Below are 15,669 nucleotides of genomic sequence, written 5' to 3'. Positions count from 1 at the left end.
ACTGGCATGAGAAAACCTCACAACAACAGGGTTGTCACATTTTAAGCATTGTTTAAACAGCCAATTTATATAAAAAAGTACTATACCAACTTATTAGAAATTGTTTTCATCACGTGTCTGCAAGACCTGAAGTCCATTCACTTGTTATTTTCCTCAAAGTCCAAACGCTTATTTAACCTATTTGTTCAGTCATTTAGATTTATATGCACTGGAATAGCATTTAATGCATTTGAGATAAACTACACTACTATAAGTTTATATTGCTGATAAGCATCTTCAAAATCTGTCTGCGAAGCTTCTTCTACAGTCAGTGGCAAGATGTAAACAATGGCAGAGGCTGAGTCATCTAACCTTTTCCAGGATGGTATGAGTTGTCCTCATAGATTGCATTTTTGTCTTGGTTGAGTACAAGGGAGGCTATGGTGGCATGTACCAAATACCTACATTTTTAACACGTGATATAAATAGTGGGAATATGGCTACAGTCTCAAAAAGACAGGATGGAAGGAAGGAAGGATGGAAGGAAAGAAGGACAGATGAAAGGAAGGAAGGACGGACGGAACTCAAATGATCATAAAAATCCTTCTGTAACTATTCATTACAAGAATTTATCAAGAGGTACGACCTTAACTTGTAACAACACTATATCCTGCAAATGCTTAAAGAAGTCAGGAGCTTAATAGTTTAAACCTGATGCTGAAATTAACATTATAAGAAAAGTATGAGCAACTACATATGAAAATAGTTTCCATTTTTTCACAAAAACAACAAAAAATTCAAAGTTACATGAAAGTATTTTACTCTGGTTTTACGCAATAAATAACCTTTTTACTGAATTTGTAAACAGCTCAAGTTTGAAAACAAGAGATAAAATATCATAGAACTTCATGTAGTATTTAGGTCTGTCTGTGCCCTGAAATTTTCAGTAATTATAATATAACATGGGAAACAAGCATATCAGATTATTTTTTCTGAATGCCAGCTGACTATCTGTAATCAAAAAACTTCCTTACAGCAGTGGAAAATACCTATATGTCAGGATTAATTTGATTACTCATATACTATGCGAATATTTATAGACAATTGTTTATTTAATTATGAGATATGATAGTAATTTTGCTAAAATCCCTTTCTATAAGCCATTATCATTAATTAAAGATATAAATAAAATAGAATATGAATATGTCTTTTTGTTTAATTTAAAAATATACTCAGCGAGAGTTAATGTTTTTATATATATAAATATATATATATATATATATATATATATATTCATTCCAGAAAGTATCAAACCCACAGTAATTTTCTTTCACTGCTGTAATGCTGGTTAAGAATAACTATCAAAATAAAGATCAGAGAATCAATTAATCCAGAATTTCAAATGCGAGACAACTCACTGGAGTCTTCTCCATTGTTCTCTCTTGAAATAGAATTTACATATTAGATCTATACTATGGGATGACACAGTTCATCCATATTTCACACAATACCCTCAGTCAAACTCCTGTTAAAAGCCTCTATAATTTTGACAGAAAGAAAGAAGCCACGTAGAAAAAATGCTTCTATAATTGCATTCAACAACCAATCACACTCTACTGTTTGTCAGGACAAAACTGGCATTCATTTTTCACCTTGTAGAGTTTCTAGCCTTCTCTGGTACTTAACAAATGATAAGCATAGCCGTATAATTATATTTCATAAAATGGATGTGCAGCAGAAGTTTCCAAAATAATTGGAGCCAAAGTTAGTGCAGTATTGACACATAATTTATTTTCCTTCCTCCTCTAATTTTATGTTTCTCTACACACACTGTAGTTCCAATGCTGATGGAAAATAGTGTGCATAATACTGTAAAAAACACAGGGAAGAATAGCTTGTGTAAAATTAAAAAAAAAAAAAACTTTCTCAAAACCGAGGGTAAACAAAAAAATGCATCAAGAATGTATAGTTCTCAAAATACCAGCTTTTGAAAGGTGAAGCAATTAAATACCACAATTAAATACCTCAATTAAGGTTCTTCAGGACTGAAATAAGCTTGTTTCTTACGTCTACCAATCGTTGATGAAGTTTATGGACAGTTAGCTAACATTCAACCCATTTTTTTCTACAAGAGTGTCAAAACAATTTTTAACTAGGAGATGCTACCAAATGAATTCTTGTTAGCTCTTTGGAATAACATTTGGACACAAAAGCTGAAGCAGCTTTGGAAGCTTTCAAAAGAATCTGTGAAGATGTTTTTGATGCGATCAATCAAAATCAATCTATTTTTTTAAAAAGTCTAACTTCCTTCAGTTAGATAAGAAGAGAGAAATACTTAGTTGGCAATGTGAATGCTACTGGACACTGAATAGCAAACTGCCACAGAATTTCACAACTATTAAGGAAACATGAAATTCATTTAAACAAGGAAAACATTAGTATCCCATTGATAGTGTTTTCCTCCATTTCAGTGATTTTGTCTGACAAGGTAGCAGACATAATACAACGTCTATCAGACCTGTCAACCCTGAAAAGCAAATCCAGTGACAGGAACCATCAAAAATTGACTTTTCTATTACATGGGGCCCTTATTTTCTCACTTTGACTGAAGTGGTTTTATACCTGTATAATTTTAAACAGAATTCATTTTATAACTTGCTGTTTGTGCTATTCAGAACATACAATTCAGCCTTTTCTTTTACAAGGTATACCTCTGAATAACAATATATGTTTTTTGCTGGGAGAACATAGTCTGAGAGAGCACCTGACAATATTAAAACCAAGGTGCCGTGATGCTCTTTTTTTGGCCTTTGAGCTGTTCTCAAGTGCTTTGCTCCTCTTCTTGTTGTCTCTCCAGTTCAAATCTCTTTTGCCCCACATATTTTAACCATTAGTATTTCTCACACTAAAGTTAACATTGAGGATAAAATATACAGCATCAGCAGGAATATAAAAGCTCTTAAAGCAAGATGTTACAGAGATCAACTGTTTCTGTGTTCTGAGACTCAGATGAAGAAAATAGGCTGATTGAAGAAAATGACACACCTGTTTTGAACATTTCTTCCTCTCCACAAAACCAGTAAAAGTTACAACTTTTCTCTCTGTTTCTCCTTGCAGTAGTGTCCAGGAGTGTAATTTTCCAGTGCCAGCAGCATCAACACTGCAGAGTGTGCTCACTGTGTCCATCACCCCACTCGGTGCCAAAGATCTGGGAAAAGGCAAGTTTATTGTCCTGCCTGCTGTCTGAACTACCAAGTGCTGGCTGATATAAATCCTCCTTCTGAAATGACCACTAGTATGCAGAGGTCATCTTTTGTGGAGAAACGTGATAAACTTAACCTGAAAAGCAGCCCTGTTTGGCAAGCAGCAATCCTCTAACCTACATCTGAAACATTTGGGTAGCACAAAAAGTGGGCCGAAAGTACATCTTCATTTTTTTCTTTTTTGACATGAAACTTTTGAGAAAATCTCTTTGTTGGACTCTGCTTATACTTACAGGGACATGTAGCTGTTATAAACAGACAAATTATTTTGAGCACTCATTTAGTTTCTAGAATAAAAAATTTCACGTACAGATTTTCTCTACTGCAAGATTGATTTAGATTTTTTTTTCACTTTTAAGGGATACTTCTTTGCAACGTTTAACATTTTTTTCAGGGAGTTCTTCCTTTGATTCAGAGAATTATGCACTATACTAAAATACACAACTTGAAAAATATCTGGTTTTGCCACAATGAGATCAGCAACAGACATCATAAGTTCCAAAGATTTAGACTCAAGTCTTCATTTTTCATGTTCAATAACATATTTAAATCAAAAAGAAGAGAAACATTTTTTACTTTACAATATCTATTTAGTGCTGTGTACATCCAGGCTCCTCTGTATGTCAGAAACACTGATGTCATCTTTGTTTATTTGGAGTATGCATGCATATACATCAACATATAACTTTAAAAAGTCACAGACATATTCAGGGCAAACTATTAATTGCTGCCTGGGAATAGCTTAAAAACATGTTTGTAGAGGGCAGAAAATCCTGTTCATTTATTATACCATTTTATCTCTCAGATGCACATGGAGTACAGGACTACAGAGCTGCATATTACTGCGGCTAACACATGGTATTTAGATTTAGAGCCCTTTAATTTTCTCTCATCAGTATTTGGAGAAAAATGGAATGCAGTGCTATGCAATGATAAATAGGGAATCTAATTTAAGTTTGTTTTTCACAGTTCTTTGTGTTTAATGAAATAATTCGCTTGTTAAAGCTACTGATGCACAAACGCTATTGTAAATCTATCTCTTTTGTTTGCTCTGTTTGTGAAAAAACCTTAAAACCTAAGGGAATATTCAAGAATCTTGTATATTTACCTGGTCTAGGTTCTATAAAAATATTGGACTTGTTCCAATTCTTCAAAAACATCCATTCTGGAAATTAACACTCTTCTGAAATAACGCTACTGCATCCAGTAGTTTTTGAGGATAAATTTTCAGTATATTTCTAGAAGTTTTTTTAATTGAGATCCTGTACAAAACTTTTGTAGATAATGTTTTGGATTAACTGTTATAAGGTACCATTACCTCTATGCCTCGAAAAAGAATAAAACATCTAAAGTTACCTCTAAATATTACTAAGGTTCTATAGTCTTTTTTCTTGTACCCTTTTTCCCCTCTTTTCTAGTTTACAGGATTTCTCTCTGAACAGGTATCTTGATTAAAATGTCTCAAGTGATTGATTCACCTTTAATGTCACCTTTCATTGCACTGCATTAGATCTGAAATTCTTGTTAGAAAGTGTTTCTTACTCTTCTTTTCTATACATGGTTAAATTTGCAATTGTATGTATTCCAGGAGCATAATGCAACACAAAACCCAGAAGCACACGGTGGCTGAGACAGAGAGGCATCCCTGGAGATCTTCTAGCCCAACATCCTGCTCAAACAGGACTACTGAAGCTACAACAGGTTGCTGAAGGCTGTGTCCAGTGAGGTTTTGGCTATCTCTGAAGATTTCCACAAACTCCCTGGTCAAGCCATACCAGTGTTTGACAACCTTCACAGGAATCTTAAACAGAATTTTTGGTTGTTCAGTTGTGTCCATTGCACCTTCACATAGGAAGGTTATGTCCTCAACCACTTCAAGTCATATCACTGCTTTTGAGCTTATTATCTCCATTGGAATGAGCCTAAAGCTGTTTAGGATCTAAATATGATGCACTTAAGCCCCTTAGAGATGTACCTAGCATGGTCTGGCCTTGGTGAAGTTACTTTACAACACTCAGCTAAGAAAATACAAAAGGAGGGTTTAATTGCAATCTTTCACAGCAGCTTGGCATTAAGACAACTAACTTCCTCAAGAGAAAACTCTAAAATCCACCTAGGCTCAAGGCAGTCTTCCCACAATATTGCCATAGTCTTGCCACCCTATTCTGTGCCAAAGTCCACTTTTTCCTTGCTTGGAACTGGATCACAGTGCCACCAAAAATAAGGAAGTATTTTCAATTCCTTTGCAACAGCTAGATGTGCTGAGCATCACTATATATATTCACACTTACCCTTGCTTAAAACTTGGGGCGGGGGAGGTGTTGTGTGTTTCTTTTTTTATATTTTGTACTGCTGGACATTTACTATTATATCCAGGTTTCATACTGGTTGAGCTTCTAGCTGTCAGGCCTAGAGCATCAGCAAGATTTACAAACTGAACACAGTGAAAAATCCAGGCTGTTTACATCAATCCATATATTTTGTTGTCATAATGAAATGAATATCAATGCAAAACACAGGAGGGAAAACAACTGACTGGATCTGACAACAGTGCCTATGGTAGACACTGTTTTCTCAAGTCCACTCAAGTTTTGCTTACTTTAATTTTTCCATGCTTCATGGTTTAAGCCGTCAAGATGTTAACTATTCATGTCAGCAGACAGCAATACCTGAAGATATTCCAAAACCAGCTGTGAAGGAGGATGTTGCATGCTTGTTTTTCTCAGTGAATTGAAGGGGTTCTTTCAGGTTTATTTTTAGTACTATTTTTCATCTCAATGGCTATTTTATCAATATAAACTCCTAAATCAAAATAAAATAAAGCAAACATGCTCTTCCTTTTATAAATTTTATGAACCAAAACAACTCTCAAAACTTTAGCCATTGTTAAAATATAATCTAAAGAAAATCAATCAGATTTATTTTACTTTTCTTTGTAGATGGCTGACATTTTGACAATGACGTGTTTTTTTCATTAAGATCCTCTGTTTATTTAAGAGCCCATACATTATGACAAGCTACTGTAATTTTTGTGCATATGCTTTACAATCAGAATTCATCAAATTAAAGGCTCTTTGTATTTCACAGATTTTATAGCCCATATTTAAATTATATGCCTATAATTACTTAAATTTCAAAAATTTTTCCAACATTACCACCATCATTTCTGTAGAAAAATAGCAATTTCTTTAAGTCTAATAAAACCACACAAAATTATTACTTTTTTTTATATCAGGGTCAGTGCAATCTTGTCATTCTCATTCTCAAATATCTGAATAAGGGTATTTCTGAATGATATTTTTACCGTTTTTACTTTTAAGTTCTTCCATCTGATACTACTTTTACCCTTTTACTTTCCTCTTGCAAACACATTTTGAAGCTTATCAATTTCTTGTGAGCAAGAAATTGCCAAAAGAAACAGCACAAGTAAAAATTTTACACCATTTTTCACAAATTAATGACTTAATTACCTTTAACCTTCATTTCTGAGCCTTCAAAAAGAAATGCCATGAAGTATTTGCATCTCAGAACATCAGGAAAGCCCTAGGTCTTATTTTTACAAAGAAAAAAAATGAAAACTATATCAAAGTGATCATGTGTGCCATATCTTATTCTGTACCTTGTCTTTGTGGGTTCTTATAATCTGCAATGACAAAGTTGATTTCTTTCTGTGTGAATTGTGGTTCAAATCTTCCACTTGTATTTTCACTTTGCTGCTGGGCTTTTTGTCTAATATTGCAGAAATCTCGTAACAGTTTTAGAGAAGATATATCGACCATGCCATGGCAGCACAAATCTTTATTAGGTTTAGTTTTCCACTTTCTAACTGAAAGAATATTTCGTCATGAATATACAAGAACAATTCCTACTTTAAAACTCCCATCAAGTTTTTATTAACTATTTCATATTTTTGAGATACTTTAAAGCCTTTCAATTTGAAGTCAAGATTATTTACCTGGTGCTTTCGCAGCATATTTTCCTTTCTCAAAGGTGAAAAATACTTTATTTACTGACCAGAGGTTTTTCCCTAATTGGTTTACTTATTCTAGCTGCACCCCTTTGCCCAATTTTTAATATTTTATTTAATCTCTAAACATTGACGTTCTTCTGTCACAAAGAATGTATTACATGCCTCGTTAATACACATTCAACCTACTATTATTCTCTCTGCTTTTGTAGCAGAAGAGGGAAGCTCAGAACCCTCTGAAAGACATCTGTCAGTTCAGATAAGTCTTACTCCAACCAAAACTCTCATCTCAAAACAGGTTTTCCTACAAATTTATTTTTGGATTTCACTGAAATTTCATGAAATAATGTTGTCAAAAGACAGCAAGATAGAGAGATCCCATAATCTTGTAATTTCCAAGATCCTTACTTTTGCAAAGGTCTGCTTGGAACAAGTTCTGTATGTGCACCCATTAAGTGGACATGCATTAAGTGCAAAGCCACTCCAATGCAGCAATCACTGGAGATGCTACAGCCCTTTCTTCATTAAGGCAGCATGTGAAGGCAACATAGCTAACATCTGGAATGACTGGATGCTTCCTTAAACTACAGTTCTCCAAGAAGACTACTCCATGTGATACCAGCTCAGAGGATCAGGAAACCTTCCAGCCAGTAATCCCCATGAGAAGCAGGATGGATGCAGAACCAGATCAGAAGTTACCAGTATTTACCTGGTAAATAAAGACTTTAATGTGCTTAACTACATTTTATAACTTCTTTGCCCACAGATTACATGCAGGATAAAATTATACCATTCTGCCACAGAAGTTGCTGTGATGAACAACTTTGTTACAGTGAACAGAGACTGGCCCATGACATAATGCAAGTCTTAAGGGAAAATGGCAAAGCTTAACTCTTCTCAGTAATTTCATATACCGACTGCAACCAAACACAGGAAAAACAGGAAACACTAAGCATGCAATTCCTAGACATCTGCATTAAGAATGAAGGTGTTTATTTAACATGACACTTAAAATATACTAATATTAAATTAACGTACTTAGGTAAAATAACACATGTATATCTAAACAGCGCAAATTATCGAAAATACATGTATAGCTAGATAGTTAAGGGACTTACAACAGCTCCCACCATGTAGCTGTGATATGGGTGGGAAAGACTGCAGTAATGTTTCCCTGTGAGAGGGAAAGGATGGAGCACAGGCAGGGCATGTTACAACCTTTAAACATGTAAGGCACCATATAAATTTTAAGTTATCAGAGATTTTCAAAACACAATCTATTTCAAAATACATTTTTCATTGCTATTATTTAAAAACTTGATTGGTCCCAAAATTTTTTTTAAAGTCAGATATATACTGGATTTAAGTAATGTTAGTAAGTACATATGTCTAAAAGGCAATAATATCAAGAGGCCAGTGTTGGCAGGACTGAGTTATGAGAAGGCTCTTTGTGACCTTTGTCATGTCTATATGGCAGGTTTTGCACTGATTCATCAGAAGCAATATTAGCTGACATCAATCATTATTTTTCAGATTTGGAGGAGATGCACATATTTGGGAAAAACTGCTATTTATATGCACTGAAACAAGAGGAACCAGGAGATTATTCAAAAAGTAAAAGGACTTATTTGTTTTCTTTGTTTTATTTATGAATGCCTTTATATCTACTGTCGGTATTACTGATGTTACCTAGATATTTTCTCTGGGGAAAGGGAGAGTGTGTAGTGTGATTTATACCACAAAATAACCATGCTGCAGAAATAATTATTCAAATCTGACTGAGAAACATTTTCACATTCTTCACAAGCAGCGCTGGCAAGACAAACCATCAAGGGACCCACATTCTGGATGAGGGCTGCACACAGGCACATGCTACCACACTAAAGGGTTGAGGAACAGATACACAGTGAAAGTGTTCAGCATTATCTCAAACCGTAACTAATCCTTGCAATGACATTTCAAGATAAGACAAGCTTCACAGGGTTCGAGACTGAGGCAATAAAAGAAGGGACTGGACAAAGCAACAGCAATGCAGCTGTTGCCTGTTTGCTCTCAGACTTTCCCATAATTACTAACCCATCAATACCTAGAATAACAATTCTTTCCTTCTAAGGAAAAATTGTCTAACAGTACTATGTATCCACATCCTTATTAAGTGCAAAGTTCACTGGGATCTTTGATCTGATCTCATCTGTGTGTACTTCCCAGCATGCAGCAAGAGTCTTAATATTCCTGCAGGACACAAAGCATACGATATTTGTGTCACAAAGGCCTTTGTTGGTAACCAGAACAACACATAATTTATCCATTATTTCTGATTTTTCATTTTCCATTACACATTGCACATGTTTTATAAATGCTCAGTTGCACTTGCCTCCATCTCATCATGGAGGAGATGTCAGATCAAAAAAGAATATACTAACAAAAGGAAAAAATACTTTCTCTTTTAGCCTCTCAGTTATTTCAGAAGAACACTAGAAGCAAATCTGCCATATGTAAAAGAAATGTGGAGACATGCCTTTCTCAATTACTTCTCGGAAAAAGTGGAGATTCTTCTGAAGCATCCACCACATTAAAAGAATCTACTCCAGGGCTGAATGGGAAATTGAAATAGAGGATCATCTCCCATTTATTTTTGAAGAGGCAGTCATGGAAGAGTATTAAAAGCAATCTGAAAGGGAGCTTGCAATTTCCCCTTTGTGGATGATTGTTATGTGTGGACTGATCTGAGCTAATGCCAAGATGTGATTAATTTAAAATTGAAGTTCCCACTGTAAAAAATTTAAATTCCAAATAAAACTGTTATTCTAAAAAAATCCCTCAGCAGTAAAAAATATAAAAATAACAAAATAAATAAATATATAATTCATAATCAGCAAGACATATGACATGAAAGTTTAAATCTTCTAAACTCCTCAACAAAAAACAAACAAACAAAAAAAAATCAAACAAAACCAACCAACATCTAAAAAGCCAAAACAACCCCCAAAAAAGTACAATAGAAAAAACCCCACATTTATTAACTAGGCATGGAAATAGAAGGTCAGTGGAATAAGTTCCCATTCATATAAATCATGTGGCATATAAATAATTGTACAGAAGCACAATTTTAAATGCAGAAAAATTTCTGGTTTTATTCCATCTTTATAACTTTCGAATCCAGGTTTTATTTTGTGTAATTTATGTGTTGAGGTTCCTCCTCTTTGTCTGTTTGGGGCAGTTTTTTGAGTTTTTATTTGTTTGTTTTTTGTTTGGGGTATTTTAAATTTTTTTTTATTATTATGCGCTATGTTTACCTTTAGGTAACTGAGGCTCAGACTAATTTCTTCATAAACTGTGTATCACAGCTTGCAGCAGCATCTACAGAATCTGTATGATGTCCTTGCTTAAAATTTTGCTATTTAGTGGTTTTGCATATATTTGGGGATTCACTAACTCCTCTGAAGAGTTAAATAAGCTTCATTCCCTCATGTGTTCACTTACATGATTAAAAGCAGTAAATCATCTTTTCTGAGAGGAACACAAACTACTATTTAGACTATACTCAGAAGTGAAAATGATTACTAAAAAGGCACCAGACTTAGAGTGGTGCTGTTCAGAATTATACTGTCTTACAGATTTATACCTCTTCACATGATCTTAAAAATATGCAATTGAGGAAATGGAGAATAACTTCATTCAAAATCAGTGCAAAATCAGCTTATTTTGAAACATTAATGAAGGAATTAGCTTCACATTTGTGTTATATTCTAAAAGCACTTAGGTAATATTAATCTGATTATTAATCCTTTCTGTGTTGTTTACAAAATGTTTTTCATTAACAGAATATACAATATAACCATAAAATCGTAAAAACATCAGAGTGAGTGCTGACTACAACTTGTTCTTTATATTTTCCAAAACAGGTTACTGCTTACACTACTATAAATTGATACGTATAGTTACTTAAATCTGGGTCTGAAAATGCAGGGGTTTTCTATATTTTTTTGCAAATATTTATTCTTTTACAACGTACTGAAGGTTACAATATCAAAGTCATGAAAATATTATAAGCTCTAACAGAATTCAAAACATGAACAGAATCTGAGATCGCACATTTGTATAATATGGTCATTCCACTAACATAACTGTTTTTCAAAAATCAAAATTTATACTTGCACATGAAATACATTATTTTCTCATTTATACTGATCATGACAAAGCTAATAAATTATCTTCTTAGTGGTCAGATAACGAAGCAAGCTTTAAAAAGGATTTAAATTTTAATAAGGCCTCAATCCCACTGCCTGTCAGTAGCAACCAGATACGATTTGTCAAACTTTATATCACAAAGCAACATCAGAGTTAAACTAACCTCTCTGAGAAGTAAAATCATGGAGTGATGGAACCAGTTCTGGGTTTTTCAATAATGTGGTCGAAGCTAAATTTGCTTGTCCAACGGACACAAAGCTTGAACACAGCTGAAAAGGAACAGGCTTTAGATAGGATGGGGCCCAGGGAAATTGAACTTGGAACTTCCTGAAGCCAGCAATAGAAGATGGCGACTTGTGCTATCAGAGGGAACAGTCTCTCTGCCCTTGCCAATGTATCCCCAGCCTCTGCTGGCTGCAGAAGGCTTTTCTACAGAATCACAGAATCATTTAGGTTGGAAAACACCTCTAAGGTCATGGAGTCCAACCTCTGACCAATCACCACCTTGTCAGGTAGACCGTGGCAAAAAGTGCCACATCCAGTCGTTTCTTGAACACTTCCAGGGATGGTGAATCCACCACCTCCCTGGGCAGCCCATTCCAGTGTTTAACAATCCTTTGCATGAAGAAACTCTTCCTGATATTTAACCTGAACCTCCCCTGTGCAGCTTGAGGCTGTGTCCTCATATCCTGTCCCTGGTTGCCTGGGAGAAGAAAACTACCCCCACCTGGCTACAGCCTCCTTTTAGGAAGCCGGAGAGTGATAAGGCCCCGCTGAGCCTCCTTTTCTTCAGGCTAAACACCCCCAGCTCCCTCAGCCGCTCCTCACAGGGCTTGTGCTCCAGACCTTTCACCAGCTCCATTGACCTTCTCTGGACATGCTCCAGCACCTCAATATTTTTCTTGAAGTGAAGGGCCCAGAACTGGACACAGGATTCAAGGTGTGGCCTCACCAGTGCCAAGTACAATGTGCCCTGGTCCTGCTGGCCACATTATTTATGATAAAAGCCAGGATGCCATTGGCCATCTTGGCTGCCTGGGAACACTGGCACCTCACGTTCAGCTGACTGTCCACCAGCAATGCCATGTCACTTTCTACTGGGCAGATTTCCAGCCACTCTTCCCCCAAACTGCAGCGCTGCCTGGGGTTGTTGCAATCCAAGTGCAGGCCCCAGCACTTGTCTTGTTGAGTCTCACACAATTGGCCTCAGCCCATTGATCCAGCCTGTTCAAACCCCTCTGCAGAGCCTTCCTGCCTCCAGCAGATCAACACTCCCATCCAGCTCAGTGTCACTCACAAACTTACTGAGGGTGCACTCGACCCCCTCATCCAGATCACCAGTAGAGATATTAAACAAGACTGGGCCCAATACTGAGCCCTAGGGAAGCCCACTAGAGACCACTCTCTGGGCCCTGCCATCCAGCTTGCTTTTAACTCAGGTTCTTAATGTGAAAAGCCATCTCCTGCAGTCTAATGCCCTGGTGTCTTCCTATCTCCCCTGTGCCTAAAATTCATCCATAGAGCAAATACCCACCTTCTGCTCTTATTGTACCAAGAGAAGATCTTTCAGCTAAAGCTGAGCCTTAAGTGCATTTGGGAAAAGGAGAAGAGTTTCCTTATAAATCACTTCTAGACAAACACAAGGCATTTTAGAGTGATCTGACATGGTACAGAGTGAAAGAGAGCCAAAGGACCACACCATCTCCCTTGGTTGTTGCTACTTGGTCCCTTTATGCAAAGGTTGTATGTTCATATGACTTCATTTCACTGCAGTGTTAACTGAAATTCTGGTGTGAAAATTTACAGTTCTTCAACATGCATTTTTCAAGAGAAATTTCACCCAAACTTAGAATGCTTTTAAAGTAATTAGTGTAACACATTGCAATTGAGAAAACCTAAATGAACTTTTATGACTTGGAATAAAGCAGCTAACCTGCTCAAGACCTTGGGACAATTGTTTTAAAAGCAAATGACCTATTCCCTTTTTTGATGGGTGTAGAGGAGGGAAGTTTTTGTTTGTTTGGTTGGTTTTGTTCAGGGTTTTTTTAAGATAATGTGCATTGGGGTCCACAGTGTTCAAGCCTGTATTTAGAGGAAATAGAACTCACTCTGATTTTTTCATCTCAGTATATTAATCACCGATGGTGCAATGACTACTGCTGTTAGCCTGATAGCTTTTCCCCTCAGATGGAATTGCTTCATAACTCTTGAATACATATGCCTATCCTCAAACTCTATATACAAAATCTTGCCTCATCATTGTATTTTTCAGTTATTTCCCAGGAATATATACTAGCCAAATAATAACTTTTTGGTTTATCCAGTTTTCCAATTAAATGAGTCTCACTTGGTGAACAACTGAAGAACAGAATATTTATTAATGTATAAAGGAAACTTATAAAGACATTGTTCTTATTAATGTCCAAATGCTATATTTGATAAATGAATAAAATTTTATTTTGAAATAATGACCATTTTAGGAAAAGTATGTTTGTCATAAATGTTATTTTATCAATGTTTAGAAATCAACACCAGCTAATTGTTTTAACTGAAATCAAGATCAAGAGAGTCAGAACTTAATAAATCTGCTCACTTAGCCTTATATAGTTAAAAGGCAGCAAAACAAACCTGCAAACTTCCCATAGGAGTGTATGATCTGCTTAGGAATTACTAGGAATTCAAATACCTCTGGGAAAAACTTATCTAGGTGTTTTTCCATGCTGATACCATGTTGGTACTCTGTGTTTTCAAACAGCTAATAAAAAAAAAAAAAAGCCCTATAGTTGATGAACAGAACTGCAAAAAAAGTAACATGTAGCTTAACACAGAAAATATTGTTAATAATATAGTATTTCCAGAGACTGCAATTTTCTTAAGCTATTATGCTAACATCACGTAGTATCTCTGATGTGGGAAAACACAAACATTAAAAACTATGAGACAGTAGAGATCACACAGATACACAATGAGAAAATAAACTAGATCTGTGGGTGATAAAATATAGCTAAGAAAAGGAAAGAAAAAGTTCAGTACATCACAGATTCTGTGGCTTCATTAAAATAACAGAGAGCCAGAATTACAAAAAGTTGGAGACGTCGTTTTTAAATTAAAAGAGGAAAAAGAATCTCATGGAACCCCCCCACCCATCCTCTTAGAAGTTGCATTATATACATACTACTCCCAAATGTTTCTTACATCCTCAGAAATAAAATCCTGCCATACTTTTGAGAAATATCTCAAAACATTAGTTTTCTGCATACAAATGTTTCTGTTTCAGAGAATAAAATTTTTTTCTTCTTTTTGTTAGTTGAAAAGTAAAAGCGTATTATATTTGAATAAGTTGATCTTACCTGTCTTGAAAAGCCAGCTTGTCACTTGTTCAGGAATACCTTGACCCGATGCCTATGACAATCCATCTAACCTTAAATGAAATCCTGTGCTGGGGGAGAGGTTCTCATTTCTATCACTTTTTATGCAAAAAAAAAATACAGATGACAGATCCTTTTTACAAGGTAGCCTAGAGTGTCTAGTTCTTGTCACAATGTTGTCATAGTGACAGTGACATCAATATACTTCATGAAAATCAGTACAGCAATTTTTCTGGAGACAACACCAGCGTTGATTCCTGAGTGTATTTTGCACTGACTTCCTTTTTCAGTCTCATTAGAAAATTTATTTTTGCACTATTCTTTAATTCAAATGTGACTGCACTAATTATTTTGGTTATAAGCAGCCTGGTTAAAAAAAAAAGCAAACAAAAACCACTGAAACGAAAATATTATGAAACTAAAATAATACAAACCAAAAAAGTTTGACCACCAAATTTCTTTCTACAAATTAAAATGTCTGTAATTTGTTAGTATAACACAGAGACCTCCTAGATCTGATTCTGTGACTCTATACTAATATTTTTTTCAAATACGGGTTATTTAACAGTATAAAATACTATACATACAGCAAAACAGAAGAAAACGTTCACTTAGAAAAAGGTGATATATTCTCAGTCTCAAGTATATTTTTCTGGGAAAATACCATATGTCCACGAAAATCCTGCTGTTTCATGATCATTCTTCACATCATTATAGCATCCATTTTCAAGCTACAACTTGTCACCTTCCTGAAACTTTTAACATTTTTTGTCAGTAATTGCTACCTGACATATAATCATATAAGTTCCCAAAACATGAAGTGTATATTCCACCAAAAGTAAGAAAAAACTGCAGTTCATCTCTTACTAATCTAATCTTTGTGTTGTGTGAAATCTGCCAA

The 15,669-nt window shown here is 35.3% G+C and overlaps 1 protein-coding gene across 1 annotated transcript in view; it reads right to left on the bottom strand.

Moving 5' to 3' along the window:
• Nucleotides 1-14,846, bottom strand: part of DGKB (diacylglycerol kinase beta) — a 381,383-nt gene extending 366,537 nt beyond the window's left edge. Inside the window, exon 1 of the mRNA XM_032110604.1 lies at nucleotides 14,751-14,846. The gene's annotated coding sequence lies outside the window, so the exon portion shown is untranslated. The remainder of the gene's footprint in view (nucleotides 1-14,750) is intronic.
• Between the last annotated feature and the right edge of the window lie 823 nt (nucleotides 14,847-15,669).

This window comes from Corvus moneduloides, chromosome 1, assembly GCF_009650955.1.
Source record: "Corvus moneduloides isolate bCorMon1 chromosome 1, bCorMon1.pri, whole genome shotgun sequence".
Taxonomy (NCBI): Eukaryota; Metazoa; Chordata; class Aves; order Passeriformes; family Corvidae; genus Corvus; species Corvus moneduloides.
Note: the sequence above shows the minus strand (reverse complement) of the source record. Positions and strands in the feature narration are given on the sequence as shown.